The sequence below is a fragment of the Camelus dromedarius genome, chromosome 15, assembly GCF_036321535.1.
Source record: "Camelus dromedarius isolate mCamDro1 chromosome 15, mCamDro1.pat, whole genome shotgun sequence".
In the NCBI taxonomy this organism is placed as follows: Eukaryota; Metazoa; Chordata; class Mammalia; order Artiodactyla; family Camelidae; genus Camelus; species Camelus dromedarius.
Window position 1 is genome coordinate 22,877,550 of NC_087450.1, and position 24,131 is coordinate 22,901,680.

The window sequence follows — 24,131 nt, forward strand, 5'->3', positions numbered from 1 at the left end:
AGCAATAATATGGAATTTCAGATATGGATGGCAAATGTCAGTAGGGCACTATATAAAATCATGGAATAAAACATAAAAAGTTATTTAAGTTGCATATAAAACACCACTTCAGTGTTATATTGCAAATTACTTAAACAACATACAGTCTTCAAGAACAGAAAAATGGAGTGTTTTTTAAAGGAATGATTTTCTAAAAATATAAATATTAACCTGTAAGGACACTTTTACTGTTGTGTTAAATTTCTTTCTAAAACATCAGGCATGTTAAACAAATGTTATTTTTTAAGGAAGAAAAACCACTGCATTCAACTATATAAAAACACAGAGAGAGAGAGAATGTTTCTTGCCTCAGAACTATGGGAAGGGGCAGTAGTGGCTGTTATAACAACTGGCAAGAGAGCATACGGTGAGGAGAGGACCGGTTCTCGCCTATTGTAAACCCAGACCCTGACTGTCCAAGTCAAGGACACCCTGAGGGATAGCAGGCTTTTTTAAGGCTAGATGTAACCATCTTTAACTTATTCCAAATGTGAAGTTGTAGCTCACCATTTCAGTCTTAAACAGTTATGAAAGCAGAATTGACCTGTAAATACATTAATCTTCTCTGGTTTAAAAAAAATATATGTATATATGTATACAAATTAATACATATCATATAGTTAAAGTAAAAAGAGTTGTTCATTAATTAACTTGTTCATTTATTCACATTTTAAAGCAGTTCGTCCTAATAATGAATATCTGTATTAGCAGTTTATGAAACATTTATGTGTATATTAATTGATTTTTTCACTAGTAATTTAACATATACTGAGCAATCACTACGTGCTAGGCATTGCTCTCAGTGCTTTGTACGAATTGGTCCTCTTAATCCTCATATTAACCTTGCATTGGAGAGGAGGAAACAGAAACACTGGGAGTGTGGATAAATCAGCTAGGTCACACTGACGGTGATGGCTGGGCTGAGTTCAAACTTGAGAGGGCTGACTCTGAATCTCAGGCTCTTACCATTTCACCACATAACAATGTAAGGCTAACAGAGAGGGACTTGGATTATATTGTTATTTCCACTTGAAATATAAGGAAAATGGTATTTGCAAGGTAAAATGCAAAGGCCATTAAATGGAGGAGTGTAGATGTTTATTCCGATTTCCTGCCCCCAAGTCTCCTGTAACATTTTCCCTTGGATCATAAGGAGCTCATCTTCAGGGGAAGCATACACAGAAGCAGCTAACTATAATGCAATGCAATTAGTGATACAAAAGAAGTGCTACTGAATTTTAGAGGAGGGTGATTACCTCTTCTGAGACAAAGCTTTATCTACAGGGACAATCATAAGTTCAAGGAAAGCATAGTTCTAATTAAACAGGGGACAATTTGAGGGACTTTTAAAAACATCCATCACACAACTTCCACACTGGCCCATTTTGGTGCTTCAACTTGCCTTTAAATAATCATTCTTTTTTATAGCTAACAGCAAAAACTCCTAAAATACAAATATGGCACATTTCCTGAGGAGAAGAACAGTTGTAAAAAGTTGAATTTTAATAATGATGACTAACATCATTAAACTCTTATTATGAACCAAGTATCAGTCTATGTACTTCAGAGGTATTATATTTTCCTTAATCCTCAAAGCAATTTATATGATAGTGACCATAATTACTTCGTTTTACTGATGAAGACACTAAGGTACAGCTTTCCTAGGACACAGTTTGCCAGGAAAATGGCTCTAGGCAACTCTGAGGAAGGCTAGGGAGAAATTCATTATATGTATTTGTAGTGTTCTATTGAGATCCATCTTCCAAAACAGGTAGTTCTGTCTTCACACAAGGCTCAGTTGATGGACTACCTCAGGTCGAAAAGTGGTTGAGGATCCATAATTCTCAGGTTTGCTATCTCAGACCTATTCTTTAGTTTGCCATATCTGGAGAGTTTTGGTTATGTAAATCAGGTTAAGACCTTAGAGACATAACAGTTTCACTCTTAAGAACCCCACGAACAGTTGATCTAGGCAGAGATCTTCAGTGGTTCAACAGAGTTCTAACTATCCCACCTATCCTGGTGCCTGCAATCGTAATCACAGTCACTATTTTCACCTCCTGAGATCAGCCACCTGGGATCCTCCCACCTCCACTGAATTTCAGTTCCCTCCCAACTACATTCTTTTTTTTTTTTAATTCAAGCACAGTCGATTTACAATGTTTTGTTAATTTCTGGTGTACAGCATAGTGATTCATTTATAGATATATATTCTTAGTGTAAAGAGAACAAACAATGAAGTGGGGTTTTTTTCATCTTTTTTACCCTTTATAAATAATCCTGTTTTCCCTAATTAACCTATTAAAACCTTTGTTTTAGATCTCTTGGGGGAATGTAGTGTAGGTGTAAGTGGGATAGAGCCATATGATAAATAAAATCCAGCAATCTTGGATTAAGATTCGCATGAGTACACAAGAGTAGTTGGTGGGAGATCAGTGCTACCAAATATCTCTTCTCATTTGGCACCATATTCTACAACTTATCATACAGTTTCTTAGGTAATTTCTGCTCTCTTCAGTTAACTAATAAATTACCAAGAACAGGTTTCGCTTTTCTTAATTTCCCCCATAGGACTTAGCCCAGTTCTCATCATTACATTAGGTAGTTATATAACTGAATTGATCTAACACAATACAGTTTGTTTAGATGTAAAGTCATGCTTAATTCTACGAGTTCACTTTATAGTGCTTCTTAAACTCAGTGAAACAACTAATAATGCATTTGGAATAAGAGAAACACTGTGTTAATTGATTAATCCATGCACTTTCTAAAAATACTTTATAGAATAACAAGAAGCATAAATAAGAAGCTTGTAATTTAATTAGAAGTAAGCCACTCTGTTAGATGAATATATGGAATCCCAAAGCATATCATACCAATTTTCAAAGCTGTCTACATTCACAAAGTAAATCCATGAGATCTCTGTATATTGCTATGTGAAGCATGCTGTTAAAGTGATTTACTTTTATTATTTATAATAGCAATTGATAACTAATATGATTTGGGGCTATAATAAATTTATTATAAGTACCTATACGCACACGCACACACACATACACATATATACACTTCTTTTTCAGCTTTTAACATTGACATGTGAACACTAAAAATAGTAACACATACTACTAAAATGTAATACTTTAATTCCTTCCCAGAATCCTTAATTAATGCCTTAATTAATTAAGTTAGTGACTGCACCACACGGAATTGAAGTTTATTTTTGTGGTCAATACACACCAACAAAAAAGGAAGCCAGTAATCAATAATACTTGTTTTATGATAATCCTGGAAAAGATGACTGCAAGGTAAAGACAATGGAAGTGCTTCTTTCTGAGAGAAAAAGAACCTAAATAATGTTTTAGGGCAAAGCAAACAAACAAGCAGAACTCCTCTATTCCTCACTCATTTTTATTTGATTGTTATTACTCTGACAACTGGCTCAATGCATCAGCCTCTGTTTGGCAAAGAAATATTTTAGGTAGTAAATGTACTGTGTTTGAGCTTCATAACTGAGCATGAATCACTGCCTTTGCAAGAGCCAAGTCTTTAAAGACGGCTGTTGAGACAATTTCGACTAATGATAATTTTAAAAAATCATAAGCACCAATTTACAATGTGTCTCAAATAGAGAACTGAGCTACTTATTACATTCAGTAACTTGTCCCTTTAGGGTGAGGAAGAAGCAATAATTGTTTTAGTGCAACTTATGGCGATTTTTTAATAAAACATCAGAAAACCAAGCACTGTTCTTTACTTCCACTTCCTTAAATATTGGGTACAAAGCACTGTTAGAATCACTCTCCCCAAAGGGTTTAATCTGTGATACATAGGATTTTGGCAAAGAATTCAACTGCCATTTAATATTTTTCACTCAATCATGTATAGCTTTTATGAGACACAATGAAAGTTTAAATGGGGCTTGTACATTAGAAGCTGTTTTTCTTTCTCTGTGCATCATCGGGAGAAGTGAAAAGGTAGTTGGGAATTTCCCATTCCCCTTGATTTTGGTGGTTGTGAGCCTATGTAAACTTGTTTCCTAGATGGATGGATGATTTACAATAAGGAAGCGCTGAGTAGGTTAAAAAGAACATGAAGAACAATGGAAAATGATGCTTTTACATCTCTTTCAATGAAAACAAGAAGCCAGTAAGTATATAAGGTCCAGAAGAATCATTCACTGGGCATCATTTTGCATGTTGTGATGTTAAGTTTTTCTTATGGATATACTCATATACTCAATACAGATACTCTCTTATTACTCTGTATTTCTAGGCCAGCTGAAGTCACCTAATGATGCCTGCTGCTCAGTTCTATAGATGTATACAAAAATTCTATGATTGTTGGGAGGAAAAATATCCCCATTTTTTTTTCTGTCCAAGACTAATTCTATAGTAGGCTAATGTGTTCTTTCAGTGAAAAAAGAAAAAAAAAATTGATTTAACTTATGCAGCCAAACAAATATTTAGATTTAGAGCAGAGGGACAGATAAATAGTCTTGCAATTACTGCCTAGGCAATAATTGTTAGAAATTTAGTGAAAAGATCTTATATCCAGAAATAGAACAACAAAAAAATAAGATTATTTTAAACTATAATATTCAGTATAAATTAGTCTTATGGTCATTCAGATGTCAATCAAAATTAACTGATTTTCTGATGTGTCAATGTAGATTCATCAATTCATCATTTTGATAATGGAGGAGTCTATGCATGTGTGGGGACAGGTGGTATGAGGGAAGTCTGAGCCTTCTGTTCAATTTCTCTGTGAACCTAAGACTGCTCTATAAAAATTAAGTTTTAGTTAAACTTAGTTTATTATAATTAGTAATCTAGCTGAAGAAAAAAATCAAATTACAAAGGCATAAAGCTTTTTGGAGAAATTATAAGTTATACACACACACACACACACAATCAACTGTAATGACTATAGCTGCAAGTAACTGACGACTTAAACCCAAAGCTTGATGTCCAGAGGCAAGGGAGTTACTGGCATTTGTTCAGCTACTTAACATCATCAAGGCCTTGGCTTCTATCTTTCTGTGCCACTGTTACTAGCATACTGACTTTTTCTTGTCCTATGTTTTTCTCTTAATTTTAGCAAGATAGTTGGTTCAGCCTCTAAGATAACACGTCCATTAAAGGTGGTGAGTTAAGAAGGAGGAAGGGCAGTACTAGCTCCATCTATTCTTTTTATCAGATAAGCCAAAGCTTTTCCTGTATCACATCAGCGAGAATTCAATCACATGGTCTCCCATAACTGGGAAAGAGAGCATCTCACTTAGCACCTTCAGTGAAATATGGGAAATGGAGAAAGGATTATGGAGCAGTCAGTTATTCATTAACAGAAATGATTAAGAGACAGGTGATAGATAGGTATAGACAAATATATGGACACATATGGATTATATCTGTTTAACACTTTATATGTGAGACAAAAATATTATGTTTTCTCCCGAATACTTTGAATTATCCATTATAGTAGCAATACTGTTTTTATAAACTAGACAATATATGCTACATTATTTTTCTATCATACAGATTTTTAAGTTGGACAAACTTAGCATTCAAATTTGTTTATTGAATTAAAAAAATCACATAGGCACTTTTAAAAATGGTTATATATAATTATAATATATTAGATAAGCCTAATTGAATTTTAGCATTTTTGAATATTTAAAGTATATATATATAATTTGTAAGGATATAATTTATACTTATATAAAATATATAAATATATATCTAAAATTTTAAGTATGACATAAATGTTTCTAAAATATTTTATAAATATTTTATGAGTTATTTTGTGTGTATATGTTTATATATATATATTTGTATATATGAATATATATCATTTTTGTAGGATCAAGATGATTTAAAATAAATGCTTTGATCTAGAAATTTTAAATTAATATGTTAAGTTGGTCATTTTGAAAATGTAAATAGTGACATGACTCATATGAGTAGACCCACAGACACACAGTAGATACTCAATATTAGTAGATTATCTTCAAAAGTCAAGGAAATTGAAATTATATAACAGGATAACTTAAAATATCCAAAGGTATATAACAGAAAAAGATCTGTAGCACATCAGGAAACTAGAGGAAGCTGCCATACTTATTTTAGAAACTTTGAGAAACTTCCAAAATATGTAGCTTAAAAGGATACCCAAAACTTCTCCTCATTTTAAAGAAGAGACTTCTTCCCAAGGTGTTTTATATTATCTGTAATTTATTTGAAGCATGGATATTGTAGGGTATGTGTATGTATGTGCCTTTATGCATGAATCCACTTTAATGAATGTCCTAGTGGTGGTTAGTTAACATTTGACATAATCTACTCAAAATACACACTTCAAGGTCAAGAGCAATTTAAAGAGTACAGTTAGGAGTCTATGAACACCCAAAACAAACATCAACCATAGATAACAGAAGAGCAGGATAGTTAGTTAATTAGCATAAGGATGATAAAAATGATTTTATTAGTAGAAATAAGATGGGCTAAAAATATGAGGATTTTCCAGAAATATAGAAAAACAAAGAACACATATAGATATGGCGATTTCACAGCCCAAAACTCTTCAAAGTTGGAAATTCAACAAACTTACAACAAATTAAACATTTATATGTGTGGTAGAATTCATCCTGGCACATAATTTAATTGAAACATTGTGGACAAAGAGTTCTATTTCAAATCATAAGAGGCTACCAATACTTACCTAGAAAGAAGAACCAGATAACCATGACTGCCCAAATTAGCTTATGTCAGTTCTCAACAGGACTAAATACAAGAATCACTCACAAAAATGCACTAACATACATGACAACAAAAATCAAAAAATGTTAATACCACTAAAGCCCTTGAGAAGAGTTTTGTATATTGAAATTCATCTGTAGTCACAGTTATATATATATAACTGGCTCAGCATAATTAATACCACCACTAATGGGAATGTATATTGTAGGTTGATAGGCCTTCAAGGTGGAGTCTTGGAAACAGTTCAATGACTCATTCATCAACTTACATTTGAATTAATAAAAATTTGCTATTTTGCACACTTATGTCAATTGATGTTAAGAGTAAATCACAATAAAAAACTCATGAAAACCTTATAATACTGTCTTAAAATATGAATGCTCTAAAATAAACTTTATTCAGTCATCTTGGAATTTAGGCTTACTCTTGGATTGCAGAAGAGATTTCAAAGAACTCACAATCTTCTAAAACCATTATCTTCAGCTATTTATTATTCACAATCTTATATCACCCTCAGTAACATAGCATTGTTTTCCTTTGTAGAAAAACATAGAGTATTGATGTGAAGTTAAAATGCCTTTCTGTTTTAGTCCATATGTTTCTGAAATGTGATCACATAAAATTGTATAGTGAATGAATGCCACAGACTGAAGATTTGAGCAGGATATGGTTTTCTGTGTCACAAGTTTTTCTGGCTATGCTGGCATATAAGGAATATCCGTTCCTTGATAATACATACAACTGAATTTAAATTCATATTTCCATAATCTGTGATTTTGAGCAAGTTCTTTGAATTTCCTTACTCTTGGGTTTCTCATCTGTACAGTTTGTACTAATAATTTTTGTGTCTTATACTTTAAAGATACACATTCATTACTATGTTTCTCTTCCAAAAGTCTCCCAGCTTAGTAAAAGAATTAATAAACAGGAATATATAAGCCTGAAATTGGAAAACCAGTGAAGATCAAGTGAGACAACATTTAAGCTAGCAGGTCATGGAACTGAGTCACTGTCTCTGGGGCTCTTGGGCAGATTTAAATGCACAGTCTACTGTGGGATGGAATCTGTATGAAAAGTTGTATCTCTGATAGGCAGTGATTCCATGTAAGGTTACTCCAGAACCTTGTCTACTGCTCTGTTCTGATTTAAAAAGCCAATGGTCTTTGGTGGGCACTTCTTGCTAATCAATAAAAAGATAGGTTGTGCTTGTGACCATTTGAGTTCTTTGTCCTCTCTCCGTGATGTGCCTTCATTCTCTCAATAGAACCCAGAACTGTTAACTAATATTTTTATTCAGCTTACAATCCTGTTTGAACAGGAGAGAATACTATTATCATTTGCCTGTTTGGACACTAAAATACTAATTCAGTTGTCGTCACAGAAGATTTAACAGTGAGGTTCAAACATCAACTTATTGAAATGTTTAGTCTTGTTTGTGAAATATTATCTGTCTTGGCAGAAGGCAAATCCTGTCATTATATCCAAAATGTACAATTCTCAGGACTGGCTATCTCCAATCTGTGTACATTTATTTTAAAAAATGATAATTAGTCTGTTTCAAAGCTCTATTTTTTGGAAATCCTGACATATCACAGAGACAAACATGATCATTACAACTTACAACTAAAAACCTGCCTATCTTATAATAAGATGCAAAATATATGTCAAATGTACAAAGACTGGCAGTGAAATAAACTTATTGACTCTGAGATGGTTTATGATATTGGGGCAGTTATCCATCTCTGTGAAAGAAAAATGCAAATTCAAATTACCAAACATTCAAGAGTCCCCAAAGTCTAATTTATATTCTAGAATATTAACATCACACACAGCAACACTATTTCCAGAATCATCCTGTGAAAATGTCCTTACTCAAAGTCTCAAAGTGAGCTCAGAATAATTCAGAGTAAGAATTCAGAATAAGGTTAAAACTCAGTTTAAAGCTCCTAATATGATCTCAGAATAAAAACAGGCAAACTAATCAGATTGAATTTTGAAGGAGGCAAAGCTGACTCAGTAGCAGAGGAGACCTTATTTAAAAGCTAAATAATGGGATGTTTGAAGATTTAAATTTAAAAAAACTAGACAAGGAGACAGATAATTAGAAAAAGTATCAAGAGTTGCCTCTAGAAAAGAGATGTGGAATAATCATACTTTTGCTGATATATTTTATTTTACCTAGACATCTCTAAATAAGAAATCTGCATCTGTATTCTATAAGAAATTTTAATTTCAATTCAGCCTCCTCCTATAATCTGTGGATTATGAATTAGTTTTTGGAATGGATGCACATCTGTGCACATTCTTCCTCATAATATAAAATGATGTGGAAAAATGCACCATGAACTACCAAAGTGACCCCAGAAGCCACATATGGTAGTGATGAGTAACTACAATAAAGTGAATATATCTTCTGTATGTCATATTTTTTTCCTAAAAGCTTAAGATGAGAAAACTTCTTTACATTACAGTGAATACACTGTAATTAAGAAGCTTAAGAAAATGTGAATAAAAGATATATGATCCTGTAGTGTCAATATAAAGGGTTATCTTGAGTTGTACAGATTTAAAGATGGAGCTAAGATATATGCATCATATGAAAGTTACCTATAATAAATACAAGTCTAGATGAAATAACTGGACTGTTGAAAACTAGATTTCATAATTGCTTTTACATTCTTGCTCCACAAGGAGGAAATTTTTGATTAAGAATCAAAGAGTATTATCTTCTAAATTATTGCTCGATTTTTATATCATTGGGCATAGGTCAGAGAAATTTTATCTTTATGACTTTATAAAAGTGTAAGATTTCCAAATCATTAATGGAACATTCATTTGTCCTGTGATGAAATTTTAGGACTTGGGTATCTCTGTATTTATAATACAGAATTTCTAAAACAAAGATCTGAAATTAACTTACTTAAATATAATTTTGTAGGAATGCATACATTTTCAATAATTCAATAATTGCCACTTTTTTAAAAGCTGCTTTCAAAGTTATGGTTAAAGCACAACTATTTTACAAAACCAACATCATACCTGGACTCATAATATAATTTTTTAGTCTGAAGACTTACTGAGAATGAACTCAAGAAAGTAGGCTCAGAATGTTGTGTTGGCGCCAGAGTGGGCATAGGAGAGACGCAGGGCACTTGGGACAAAGGGCTGTATTTACGTGGTGATGACAGTGATGGGGAACACGGTGGAGGGGGCCGGGGCAGCTCCTTTCCCATTAATGACATCATTTTGAAGCAGCAAGTGCCATTTTCAGTGAATTAGTATCATTGCTCCAAGTAATCAATTAAGAAAAATTACAGCTATTTTTTCTCACACCCTTGAAGGGAAAACCATTGGGATGTTCCCATTATTTTCAACAGATGATCAATATATGAAGAAAAATGTAGTATATTCTGGCAAAACGTTAAGGAACTAGGAGATAAGGCTGTTTATTTCTAGGTTGGAGGATGAAGGGGCCCATGGAAGGAAATTAATGCAAAAGGTTTCAATAGATGTGGTTCATACAGCTTGAAGAATTTGAAAACTGTTTTACATTGAATAAACAATATCAAATATTTTATATCCATGCTAAATAAAAGGCACACTTCCTCTTTTACCATTTTTAAAAGGCACAAGATTTTAAATGATCTATTAGAAAAAACAGATATATAAGTACAACAACAACAAAAAATGTAAAACTGTGACATTTTCCTTGAGTTTTGATGACCTTACCTTTCCTCACCTTTGTATTCCCTGCAAGGGATTCCCTTCCAGCTCCTAAACAGGACCCTGAGTCCCACCTGAGGCTTTCCACAGTAGCTGTCAGAAGAGCTTTGGAAGGAGGCATTTCTATTCTAGAACATGGACATTTTCTCCCTCCCAGCTGATTTACATTTTCAACTTTCTCTATCTTCACAGGCTTTGCTTCTTATAGGAGAAATTTCAAGGGCGGAAGACCTTGCCAGAGTCCAGATGCAACAGCAGCAGCCATATTTCCCCACTGCATAGACTAGCGCTTCCCAAAGAGGTGTACCTCAGTCACAGGACAGCCAATTTATGCCCCCCCACACACATATGTCTTATACCACTACTTCTAGTTTCATTATATTTAAATACTTTCTGGAATTTTAATTTCTCAAGTACTTCATAAAATGAACCAAATGAATCTGAACTATCTTGCTGTAGAAGAGTCTAATATAATTACTAGACTGTGAACACAAGAGTTAACCTAACTTGGGCTCAAATCCTGCCTCCTTTGGGCAGTTATTATCTATGCCATCTTTTAAAAATAATTTGGCCACCTTTCTCTCTCCCTCCTCTTTGGAGATGGCCAACACTGTCTATGGAGTATGTACCTAATTTTACTCTAATCTGAGCACCCAACCCTCACACCTCGTGGCCTTTCCTCTTACCTTTTGAATCAGCCTACACACTATGCAGTATATATCTCTCTATATAAATCTGCCTTTACTCAAAGGCAGTATGAAAATTCATTAAGACTGAATATAGATATTACTATAATCAACTACATACTTTGAGGCATTTAATTATTAGCACTCTCGTCTTAGAGAAGAGAAATTCATTTGTGATATGCAGAATGACTCCCGCAAAGATGCCCATATCTTAATTCCTGGAACACGTGAATGAACATGTTATGTTATACAGCAAAAGGGAATTGGGTTTGCAGGTAGAATTAAGGGTGTAACCAACTAACTTTAAGTCAAAAACGTTACCCTAGCATATGTCGATATGCCCAAGGTAATCACAATGATTCTTATAAACAGAAGAAGGAGGCAGAAAAAGAGAATTAGTCAGAGATGTGATGACAGAAACAGGAAACAGTTAACCATTTGGCATACGGTCTATTGTTCTAGTTCTTTCCTGAGGCCTGATAGTATCTCTCTTTTTTTTAGTTTGTAATATATTGTTATATTTCTACAGTAAATCCCCCAAACTCACCTTCTTTTGCTTCAGAGAGTTCAAGGAGAGTTCTGTTATATGATTCTGAGTAAGTCTGAACTTTTAACACGACCTAGAGAAAAAATAAGAACATAAATGTGTAAATCACCTGGGAGGAAAACATTTAGAAAAAATATACCTGACAAAGAACTTGAGTCACAAATATACAAAGTACTCCTACAACAATAATAAAAAAAAAAATTAAAACGGGAAAGAATTAAATAAGACATTTCAAAAGACACATGAATAGTTAAGAAACACATAAAGATGCATAATATCTTTAGTTATCAGGGAAATGCTAATTAAACCACAGTGTGATACCAGTACACACCAGAAAGAAACGCTAAATTTAAAATGACTGCCAGTTAGATATTTTGGCAAAAATGTGCAGCAGTTGGAACTCTGATATAATGATGACAAGAATATAAAAACAGTAAAACCACTTTGGCAACATGTTTAGCAGTTTCTTGTCATCTTAAATATACACTTACAATATGACCCAAAAACTCCACACTCAAGAAAAATAAAAATTAATTGTCCATAAAGACAAACAAACAAACTTACATCTGAATGTCTATCGAGGCTGTTCATAATAGCCCCAAGATGGATATAACTCAAATGCCCATCAAAAGGAGAATGGATACTAAAAATTGAGTTATATTCTAAAAATAGAATAGTATCCAAAAATAAAAAGGGAAGGATTAGTGTTATATGACATAATATAGATGAATATCAAATTTATGCTGAGCAAAAGCAAACAAAAAAGAGTATATATTGTATGATTCCATTTTTATGAAGTTCTGGAACAGGCAAATCTAATCCATGGTGAAAAAAAATCCAGAACAACAGCAGCCTCAGGGGTAAGGGATTTGTGTGTGTGTGTGCGGTAATGAAAACGCTCTATCTTCATTAAGAGTTTGCGTTACATGGGCGCTACTTGTCGAGCTCGCTGTATTGTACACTTAAAATTTCAGACCACTATACAAATACCACACCTCAAGAACACAAAGGACTGAAAGGAAGTGAACTTTCTATATATAACCAACAATTTTTTTTCTCATAAAATGGGAATTTGAGTAACCATTAAAAAATGTTCCTACTCTTGTAGGTGGGGTGTGTGTGTGTGTTGTTCTAAGGAACACAGTTGTTTAGAACATATATCCAACCAGAAAAATTTGCTATGTAATTGTGAATGTTTGAACACACATGAAATGTTTTTTGCAATTTGGGAAGAAAATGTAGGGAATTGGGTAGCTCTGCAGCTGCTACTGTCCACAGTTACAAAGAAGCCCCCAAGTCAGCATTTTTAAAATCTCCTTAGCTGATTCTAATAGACAACTAACTCGGAAACCACTGATTTTTTTCACCGCATTTAAAATAAACCGAAGGAGATAAGCTCTTGAAGTGTATAACTTTTGACAAAAATGTTTGACAAGAATAGAAAAGCAATGCATTTGGTTTTAGAGAATTCCAGGGGATAAGAGCGATGACTTGGGTACTAATTCATTAGGGTTATATTACAGCCATTTAAAAAACTTCAATTGCTTGGAATGGGATCACATACGTTATATATTAGACATATAAGTCTTCCCTTAGATGTCTTATTCCATACCTTATAAGTAAAGTAAGAGAGCTGTAGGGCCATTTGACCATGGAACTAAGCCCTGTCTCTAAGAGGGTGATACTAGAGATTGAATCAAGATGGCAGAGTAGTAGGCCCAAGAACTCACCTCTCCTTGCAACTACAACAAAACCACAACCGACTTCTGAACAGCCATCAAGAAAATAGACTGGAGTCTAGCAAAAAGTATCTGCTTCAACCGGAAACATTGAGACAGAACCACAACAGGAAGGTAGGAGGGGTGGGCTCACAATATAGTCGGACCCCATGCCCTCTGGGTGAGCAACCTAAAAGCTGAAGAACAATTAAGTCACAGAGGCGCTCCCACAGGAGTGAGAGTTCTGAGCCCCATGTCAGGCTCCCCAGACCAGGGTTCCAGCAGTAGGGAGGAGAAGACCCCAGGACATCTGGTTTTGAAGGCAAGTGGGGCTTAACTTCAGGAGCCTCACAGGACTGGGAGAGACAGAGACTTAATTCTCTTGGGAAGCGTGCACGGGATCTTGAGTGCACCAGGTCCAGGGGCAGAGACAGTGACTGCATAGGAACCTGGGCCAGACCTGCCTGCTGGTTTTGGAAGTTCTCCTGGGTAGTTAGGGGACTGCTGCAGCTCACCCAGGGGACATAGAAGCTGGTGATGGACATTCTGGGAGTGTTCATCTACATGAGCTTCCCTGGAGGCTGACAACTTGATTGGATTAATAACACCCAAGACCCAGCCCCACCCAACAGCCTGTAGGCTTTAGTAAGGGCTGGGAACCCTCAGGCCAAACAACATAGTGGGTGGAAACACAGCCTCACCCATCAGCACACTTTCTGAGCCGCAAACGCCTCTAGGCAGGGCCTTACCCACCAGAGGTCCAGGCCAAGCTTTATCCAGCAGTGGGCAGACACCAACCCCTCCTGCCAGGAAACCTGCATAAGCCTCTAGCCCAGCCTCATCCACCAGGGGGCAGATACCAGAAGTAAGAAAAAAACAGCCCCAAGCCTGTGGAAGGAATCCAAAAGCACAGGCCAAATTCTACATTGGGACCAGCTCGACCCTGCCCCTCGGGTGACAAAAGAGGAGTGTACTGCTGGGATGCACAGGACATCTCCCACAGAGGGCCACTTCTCCAAGGTTGAGAATCATAACTAGCCCATCTAAGAGGGTGATACCAGAAAATATCAGTGATACCAGCTGACATTTTGATCATCCTTTCTATCCCTGATATATTTTTTCTGTATTTTTCTTTTAATTCAGATAAAGATTTGGAATTATATCATCTAAAACATCAAATATAAATTATGTACAAAAGTTAGGTATACCAACCTCCACGTTCTACTTTCTACTTTATGAGCTTGACTATTTTAGATTTCTCATGAGATAAGAATTGTTTTGTATTTATCTTTCTGTGTCTGACTCATTTTACTTAGCATACACTTCAATGTGGCAGAGAAATAACTTACAACTGCAAATTTTCTGAAGTAAATGCTCTAAGAAAAGGCAGGTCAGAGGAATATAGAGAGGACAACACCTCCCTAAAGTTCAGTCAAGTTGAGGAAAACATTAACACCATCTTAGCCAATAAAATCAAACCTCTGTAAGGGAATAAAGTGAAACATTATTACTCATGAGGGCACAAGTAAAAGGTGATTTTTACGCTTTCCACTCCTAGAAATCTCCTACCCAAATCACTGCTCACTGAAGGAAGTCCACTGGATCTCAGGTCAAGGGTCAGAGAGTCCTTGGGGTTATCTACAGGCTGAGGTGGACCTTTTGGCCTCGGTGAGAACCCCCTCCCCCAGCACAGGCGAGCCTTGTTGTCTTCTCCAGCATGAGAACAAAGGCAGGTCAGAAATAAATGCAAAATAAAACATGGAATCAGGTACCAAATGGACTTTCAACTACAAACTGGCACTTGCCATCTACCTCTACAAGGGTTAAATCACAAGCCACCGCAGCGGTTGGAAAGTAAGTTCTTTGTAGAGACTGTCACCATCTTATGCGTCACTGCCTCTTCTACACACTTTTAAAGAGGTCCAGAGTGAGCACAGGACGGGGTACAACACAACTAGGAAAGAGGCACTGTGATTGTTAATTTTTTGTGTCAACTTGGCTAGGCCACAGGGACAGATATTTAATCAAACATTATCCTGGATAATTCTGTAAGGGTGATTTGGATAAGATTTACATTAAAATTGGTAGGCTTTGAGTAAAGCAGATTGGTCTCCACAATGTGGGTAGCCAGTCGAAGGCCTGAATAGAACAAAAGACTGTACCTCCCCCTCAGTGAGAAGCAAGAAGGAATTCCGCAGCTTGATGGCCTCTGGACTTAAACTGCAACTGCTTTCGGCTGGATCTCCAGCCTGCTCGCCTAGCCTACAGATTTTGGACTTGCTAGCCTCCGTAACTGTGTGAGCTAATTCCTTTAAAATAAATCACTTTTTATACATCTATATTTATATCTACACATCCTATTGGTTCTGTTTCTGGGTAACCCTGACTTATACAAGCAGTATCTGAAAGACAGCTTCAGGGTTAAAGGTCCTGTTATCTGCAATTATTTGAGACATTAGATAATCAACCTAATTCACAGGACGACAAAGATCCTGTTGAAATAAGAACAAGATATCTATTTTGAGATCATAATAAACTGCTACAGAGTTGGTGAAAAGAGAAAAATCATCTAGCCTCCTTTATTTTAGAAAGGCAATTCCTCTTATGACAGTGTTTCATATGCTGCACTTAAAAGATGTATAACAAATGGTGATGAATAACAAACTTTCCATGGAGGTACCCCGACTGGTAACCAAGTCCAGAGTTTCTCAACCCCACTACTATTGACATTTTGGGGCAAACAATTCTTTGTTGTGGGTACCGCTCCCGTGCATTATAGAACGTTTAGCAGCATCCCTTGCTCCTCCCCACTAGATCCTAGTAGCATTGCCAAATTGTGATAATCAAAAATGGGTTCAGATATTGCCAAATCGCCTTTGCCTGAGAGCAACTGGCCTAGACCAAAGCTGCTATTTCAGTCGGCTCAGGTTTCCATAAAAAAAATACTATAGTGGCTTAAACCACAAAAGTTTACACTCTTATAGTTCTGGAGGCTTGAAGTCCTAGATCAGGATGCCAGGTCAGCATGGTCAGTTTCTAGTTGTTCTCACATGATGAGAGAGAGAGAGAGAAAGAGATAGTGGGAAAGATGAAGAAGGAGGAGGGGGAGGAGAAAAAAGAGAAAAAGAGAGAGAGGAAAAAAAAAGAGAGAGAAAGAATATGAGAGAACAAATGTTCTTTGGTGTCTCTTGAAATAAAGGGCAATGATCACACCATGAAGCCTACTCTCATGACATCTTCTCAACCTCTTAACCTTCTTACCTCCCAAAGCCCCCATCTTCAAGTACTCATATTATCACATTGGGTGTGACAGCTTCAATATATAAATTTGAGGGGACACAATTCAGTCCATACATAGCAGCTGCCCTTTGAAAAGTCTGAAAGTATTTGAAACCTCGTATTTCAGGCCAAGTTTAGATTAAAATTCTTACTATGTCAGTGTTTCTAAAATAAAAGTAATAAGGCTTCTTTGATAAAATCTTTGAGGAAAGAAAGATTTTAAAAAAAGAGCCACCAGATTTAACCTGGGGCTCCCTTCACAGAACTCCAGGAAGAGGAGTCCTAAGTTCTGGAATCACAAGGATAATGAGACTGAACGAAAGGCCTAGATCTTACTGTGCACTTTGTACTCTTATCCTCTCCAGCATTAGTATCTGATATAAGTGTCTTTGTAGAAAAAAACAGACCAGATGATTTCTAAAATTCCTTCTATTTCTTAAAAACTTGCATATCTGTGAATTCTAAAAGAAAAAATGGTTGAATAAACTTGGAATGATTATTTCAAAAGGACCCTGTTAGTATATAGTAGATAGTTTAATATATGTAAGAGGCTATCAAGAAGATGAGAGCTTATTTTTTCTGTGTACTTCCAGAAAGCAAAATTAGGACTAATGAGTTCAGGTTACAGAGGGGTGAGGGACACAGATTTCAACTCAAGAAAAAAAAAAAAAACTTTCTTACATTCAAAGCTGCTAAAGTGGAATGAGATGTTTGATGAGGCAGTAAGTTCCAAGTCATTTAAAGTACCTGAGCTGATACATCATTTTAGTGGATGCTGCAAGAAGGGATTTATGTATTAGAAAAAGACTAGCTTGCTTTGGAGGTCTCATTCAGCCTTAAAATTATAATTCTAAACAGATCCTTTGAGAAAATAATGCGAAAATAAAACTGTGGGGCTTTTTTCCAATTTGCTATACAAAAATAAGCAAAGAAAAGAAAAACACTAAGTGCCAAATATGGCAATTGTTCTCAACTAAAACAATGCCCTTGGTAAAGTACGATTCTCTCTGTGATGTACTTGCAAGGAAGTGAGGTCAACAATCAGGGTCACTTGTTGGAACCCTTCTCACATGACTTTAGGCCAAAAGTCACAGTGGGGAGCTTTTGAGTCCTTCCTCTCTTCTGCCTCTGAACACTTGCCTGTTCTATGCCCACGGAGAAGAGAGCTGCAGTCAGAGTCACAGAGTGAGAAAGGTGACTCCAGCGACATCAATTCTGAACTTACTATTTCACAAATGAACAATCAGGGAAGTTTAACAGGTTCATCTGATCCCTAGATAATCAGGTCAAATGCAAACTCCTTCACCTGCTCAGCCATTCACCAATTTGAGACACAAACTGCACCATTTCTAAGTGTCTGCAAACTTTTTAGTAAACTCTGGTTAATTTTTTAATGTGGAAGTGTTTTAGGACTAATTAATTATACACAGGAAATTCCTTAGTTGTTTTCACATCAAGATTGGTATGATACTGCTTTGAGACCCCTGGGAGGTTATCAATATCAAATGCAGATGAAGCATCTTCTTTCTTAAGATAGAGTCCAGTGACTGAAAAGAAGTAGGACTTCAGTTGAATTTGAAAGTCAAAGTAAAAATGAGAATGCCTAGAAAAAAGACTACCTCAGGGCGATATCTTATAATAGGGCAGATTTATCTTAACAGTTTTTTGTTTACCTCTCATATTCACTCAACAAATGTCTATTGACTGTAGACTACATACAAGGTCCAGCGCTCCCAGTATTCGGAATCTAATTCTCCTGCCTCTCTCCTCCTTTCCAAGGATAAGGACCTTATGCCTGCCCTGAAGCCCTATTGTTTAGGAAATTCCTCACATAAAAAGAATTAACATAGCTACTTATGGGTTTGGCTTTTTCTTAAAGGACTCTTCTAAAAGAAACCAAAGGACCAATGTTTTAGTTTGTACCACCTGGACTGGGAAACTGCATTAGGTAGAGAGGGTATAGGTGTCCTGTAAGCCTCCTGCAAATGATGGCAACAAACACGCTGACTTATTGTATGTAAGTTGGATTTGTACAATTCTTTCCAAAGGGTTTTAAGAAAAACTATTTTAATGGATTTTTGTTGAAAGACTGAATAAATGAATAAAGAAAAACAAATAAAAACCATATAGCTGCTTCAGCAATAACTTTTTTACAAGCCACCATTTACATTTTACAAGCCACAATGCCTCCGTCATCTTGTCAATCATGCCCAGCCATTACCGGAGTGACTGACTAGGTGCCCTCCTGAGTTTTCTCTAAATTGAAGTACAAAATTACGAGAGCTCCCCAAATATCGGGCATTTGTATGCAGGTAAGACTATGAACCCGACAAAGAAACCTATAGGGAGGAAGAATAACTTACTTTCAAGGGAATTCAGATGCAATATTGTATTTTTCTGGAATACTTGAGGAGCAGATGGTGAAGGATAAATTTAAGTCTATAGAAAAAGCAAGTGCATCTATCAAGGGAAACCAGCTACCAGCATGTAAAATGTGTTGCCCTTTTATTTTTAGTGTGAACTATAATGTAATTCCTTGAAATAGCAGTGCTGCTGTCATAAATATCCTGTAATTATGGGGTTTTCTCAGTGTGTGACCAGAGAAATCTGCATGGATAGCTAGAAATAATCAAGGGATGCTTGCTGCTTTTGAAGGTTCTTTGCCATTAGAAAAAATAATAATAAATAAATAAAAGAAAAAAGAAAAGAAAAAGAAAGAACAAAATAAGCTAAAGTCAAATGGTACTAAAGCCATGTATTATGGAAGAGATACAGTTTATATTCACATAAAATTTGAGAAAATAAATGCATGAAGGTTGCAAGGCCTAAAAGGATGAAAGAAACATTAGCTAAAAGATTCCACTTTGAAATTGTAAAAGGCAGGCAGACAACTCCTTTATGCATCACTGACTGGGGCTAAGAAGCTTTTCAGCCCCTTCAATAATAATTCTTAGTATATGATTTCACTAACTCTCTCATTATTGTAAATGTCCTTGGTGGTTGTTACATACAAGCTTACTGAGAATGGAAGTGTAAATTACTACTATATTAAAATGAACTATGATATGTCACTTACTTTCAGTTTTACTGGTAGTATAGGTTGCAACAGCAGGTAATACCTACTTTAATCCAGAATATAAATTCTGTTTGAAAAACATTTATTAGATTTTTAAGCAATCAATATCTTGAAATGTATATCCTTACAAAAATAAATTAGAAAACAGATCTACTAAGTTTCATGTAGATTCCACTAGTAGAAGATACAGTCTTGAACTCAAACAGAATACAGCCTGGACTAAATCAGCTTTAACAAATTCTGGCATACCATCAAGAATACCGATACTCACAGTGGTAGAACAGTGCAGGGACGCTCTTTTCTATGTAACTTTCCAACAAATAGTGCAATCCATAGAGAACTAGAATTCTTAGTATCCTGATACTGAAAAGGAGTCTTTTTCTAATTTCCTAAGTGAACAGTTTTCTATTCCTATTAAATGTGTGCCTTAAAACCTATGCAGAAAAATGGCTTAAAGATAAAAGATTATCATGAGTTATTTCATCAGAACTTGCGTTCATAATGTTCTTGTGTTTTACTGTTTGATATCCATAACGTGATACATTTAAAAGGGATGTTTTTACCATGACAAAAAGTCTTTCTTTTAATATTAAACTGAAATGTCACAAATGACTTCAACTTAATGTTTTATTCCAAAATAATTCCATACAAATTTTTAAAAATTGAAAGAAAGTCCCTATTTTTTTTAACCATAATCTTGGACATTTTAAATGGACTTCAGGATAAAAGAAGATAAATAGGGCTTTTCTCTGGGAGATGGGTGGGTCTGAGAAAACAAAATCACAAGTAAATCCAAGAAGGAAATAAAAAGAGTGCACCTAATCTATACCTTTTCATTTAATAAATCATCTTAAATGAACTCAACATTCATTATGCTTCCTTAATGTCCCTCAAGAACTCATTTCAATACATTAAAACCCATACAGATAGTTTCATGGCAGGAAGGGAGATTTCTCTTCTTGAGCTTTCATTTTCTCTAAATGGCTAATTTACAAATGGTCATGCCTTCAACATTTTTTTTTTTTTGTCCTATATGATGTCAACCACATTCTGAATGACAGGAGAAGAGAGGGGAATAAAAGAAAAGTTACCGGTGGGTATGGAGCTTGGATTTTTATTGGGAAATTCAAGCCACTTAATATAGCATTAGATACGGATATATATAATGAAGAAAATAAAACAGGATAATAGGTAGAGGGTGGGATGGCGTAGGGGTAGGGGAGTTGTTAAACATGTGGTTAGGAAAGGTCTTCTAAGAAAGTAACATTTAGGCACAGACCAGAATGAAGACAAGGAGCAAAAATCTCCTTTATGAAGAGCTTATTAAGGAGAAGTATCAAGAGGAAAAGCTCTAAGTTGAAAAGACTTTGTTTTCTAACGAGCCAAGAGGCTGGTGAGGCTGGAGCTGTATAAGCAATGAAAGTGGAGGCGTTTATGAGAGAGGCTGGCAGGACCAGATCTTGCGGGGCTTGGTAAGGTAGCCTGTGATGTGAAGGTTTTATTTTAAATTCCATAGACATTTATTAGAGGACTTTAATACATCTCTCTGGCTGCTGTGAGGAGAGGATATTTAAAGGTATTTAATATGCCAGGTCAAATGGGCTCCTGCACCCTCTTTAATTATCTTGGCGCACAAGGCTCTATGTTTGTGATAGAATCACCTTTTGTTCTATTTCCATAGAAACTGTTCTTGCTGTACCAGGTCGGAGGAATTATTTTTCATTTTTTATTTGGCTACTTTCTCTAGGCAAACATTCTCACTTCCCTGTGTTTTATTCTACTGAAACATAACCTTTCTATAGACTTCTGCAATGTCAATTAAATATCTTAATTTTTTTCTCTAGGACTTGAGGCTTCTTCACCTGGTGTTATCAATATATTTAATATGTATGTTCTCTATTGAATTATTAAAGCCTTTGATTAAAACAATAACCCGTTTAAAAATAACATTTAGATAACACTACCCAATACTACTCTCACCACAAACGCTGCACTCCCCCTCCTCCATAAAAAGCCAAATGTCTAGAAAGGAATTTTGTCTGCAGTAACAAACTTTCAACAACTTCTCTCCACATTAAAAAGAAAGATTTTTTTCCTTTTTCACAAAATGGAAACAGACCAGTCTGACATTATTCATTTGAAACATGGTGATCTTCCAAAAAGTGTTGAAAACTGGCTTTATAATTTTTCATTACTCTATTTTTAGAGGCTTTTTAAAACAGGTTTGATGACTTCATGCTTATTCTTCATGCCTGAAAAATAGCCAAAGGCACCGTAGTTTCCTTACGTCAAACAGACAATTATCATACACTCTGATAAAATGAATTAGCCATTTTTCCAACCCCTCTAGTGTCTCACGTCTAACAATATGGACTGAAATTCTGAAAATTAATCCAAAGATTACAACGCAGTATGATGCCTATTCAGAGACGGGGCTCCGTGAACACACACCATAAGAATGGTACTTAAATTAAATTCTGTCTCCTCTTTTTGCTTCTAGTGACTTTATTCTGTGCAGAGTCAGCACATTCCATCTCCTGCTCATGCTTTTCCTCTCTTTCTTCCTCTACCCTATGGACCTCTCTGAGGATTTCACAAAACATTTGCTTCTTTCCTGTATGAACTCAGATATACTTTAAACATGAAAACACCTGAGTGATTCTCTAATGCATCTTGCTAGAAATAGCAGTTCTGATAATGATTCTTAGAAATTATTATCTTTCCATTCAAAAGTAAGCAGAAAAAGGAATTCTGTCCTGACCTTTTATAAGAAATGTATGTATGAATGTCACCGATACATCTGCAGGCTCTGAAAGGTCACCCATGATTAACATGACACATGAAGAGTACATTTTAAAAAATTCCGGAAGTCAACTTGTAATTTTTTTCAAAAATGAAGGAAAATTCTGATTTCATAGTTGCAAGTTATTTCTTTAAATAATAAATTCCTAACAGGAAGTAAGTGATAGTAATTTAGTTTTGTTCTCTCTTTTTAAAATTATTGCAAACTATTTTAAACTACAGAATATCAGCAAGACAAATGGCTGCACATTTTTCTCCCTCAGAATCCACAAATAGTTTCTACAAGAAACATCTAAACTTCTCTTTAGCCAAAATACAACAAAAGACGACAATGTTTATATTTTTAAGAGTCACAGTTGGGACTATAACATTCCAATGGCACAAACAAAAGACTGGCAATTTCTGGATGTGGTTATGTTTCTGATAATATTTTTTTTCTTTTAAGATATCTAAAAGTGCCCATCCATATTGAATCTATAATGTCAACTTATTTTTTCTTCTACACACCTCCAGTATTCTTATTTCATTTTTCACGTAAATGAAAAGACAAACATCCCCAGCACCCACCCACACATCTATGCTGCATATCGCAAATAGCAAGATGATTTGCCTACAGCTTCAAGTAGTGGGCTTTAAGTAGTCATTTCAAAGTTTCTGCCTGGGCCTTAGATGTGCCAGAGTGGCCCTGAGCTCCATTCGTAGACAGAGGCTAGACCAGTTCACACAAATTTTCTTCCTAAAGAAAATCTGAGGATATTTTCCTCTTAAGAGATATGAAAGAGAGAAGGAAGGAGTAGAGAAACAGCAAAGTAAAAGGACTAAATTCTTACCATGTATAAGAGCTGAATCAGGGGTAAGCATGGACTCAGATTCCTCTCATAGATTACCCACTGTCCTCTGGGCCAGCACTTCATCCAGCCACAGCCACGGCAGCTAGCTCCACACAGGTGTACTGGGAGCACTTCCCATCAGCTGCACTGTGGATCTTTTGCTTTCTGCCCTGAGGCTTCTCTGATTGCATGACTAAAACGCTGATGAAATCTGCCAGGCTTTAATGCAAGTATGGTTCGGATACACATGAGGGTGATGGCTTGTCATGGGGCAATGCTTGACCAATGAGAGATTGGATCCTGTGGATAAATTCTCTGCAATTCTGTCTCCTGGGGAGATGATTCTGAAATACATTCTTCGGGGTCTTCAGAGGTCCCAGTGGGATCAGTCCCAGGTGTCTACCTGTACAATGCACTCCTATGTGCTGTGTAGATTTAGTCTTCCATTTCACTCTTCCTTAGTCCAGCATCACTATTCCCTGTCAAGTCTTTCCCAAATAACTGGCACCTGAGCCCCGCGTGTATCAGCCTAGTGCCTACTAGCATAGTTAGCAGGCAGACAGTGTTCAAGAAATATTTACTAAATGAATGGACATGAGAATGGCATGAGATAGGATAAGGTAAATAAAATGCATGCTTAATGCATGTAACATAACAGAGGCTTTTAAAAATCTTG

At 35.8% G+C, this 24,131-nt stretch overlaps 1 long non-coding RNA gene across 2 annotated transcripts in view; it reads right to left on the bottom strand.

The window, feature by feature from the left end:
- Nucleotides 1-24,131, bottom strand: part of LOC116157488 (uncharacterized) — a 264,959-nt gene that overhangs the window by 37,520 nt on the left and 203,308 nt on the right. For both annotated transcript variants that reach the window (XR_010384173.1, XR_004141589.2), the window contains one exon: nucleotides 11,751-11,823. This is a non-coding gene — a long non-coding RNA (uncharacterized LOC116157488). The remainder of the gene's footprint in view (nucleotides 1-11,750; nucleotides 11,824-24,131) is intronic.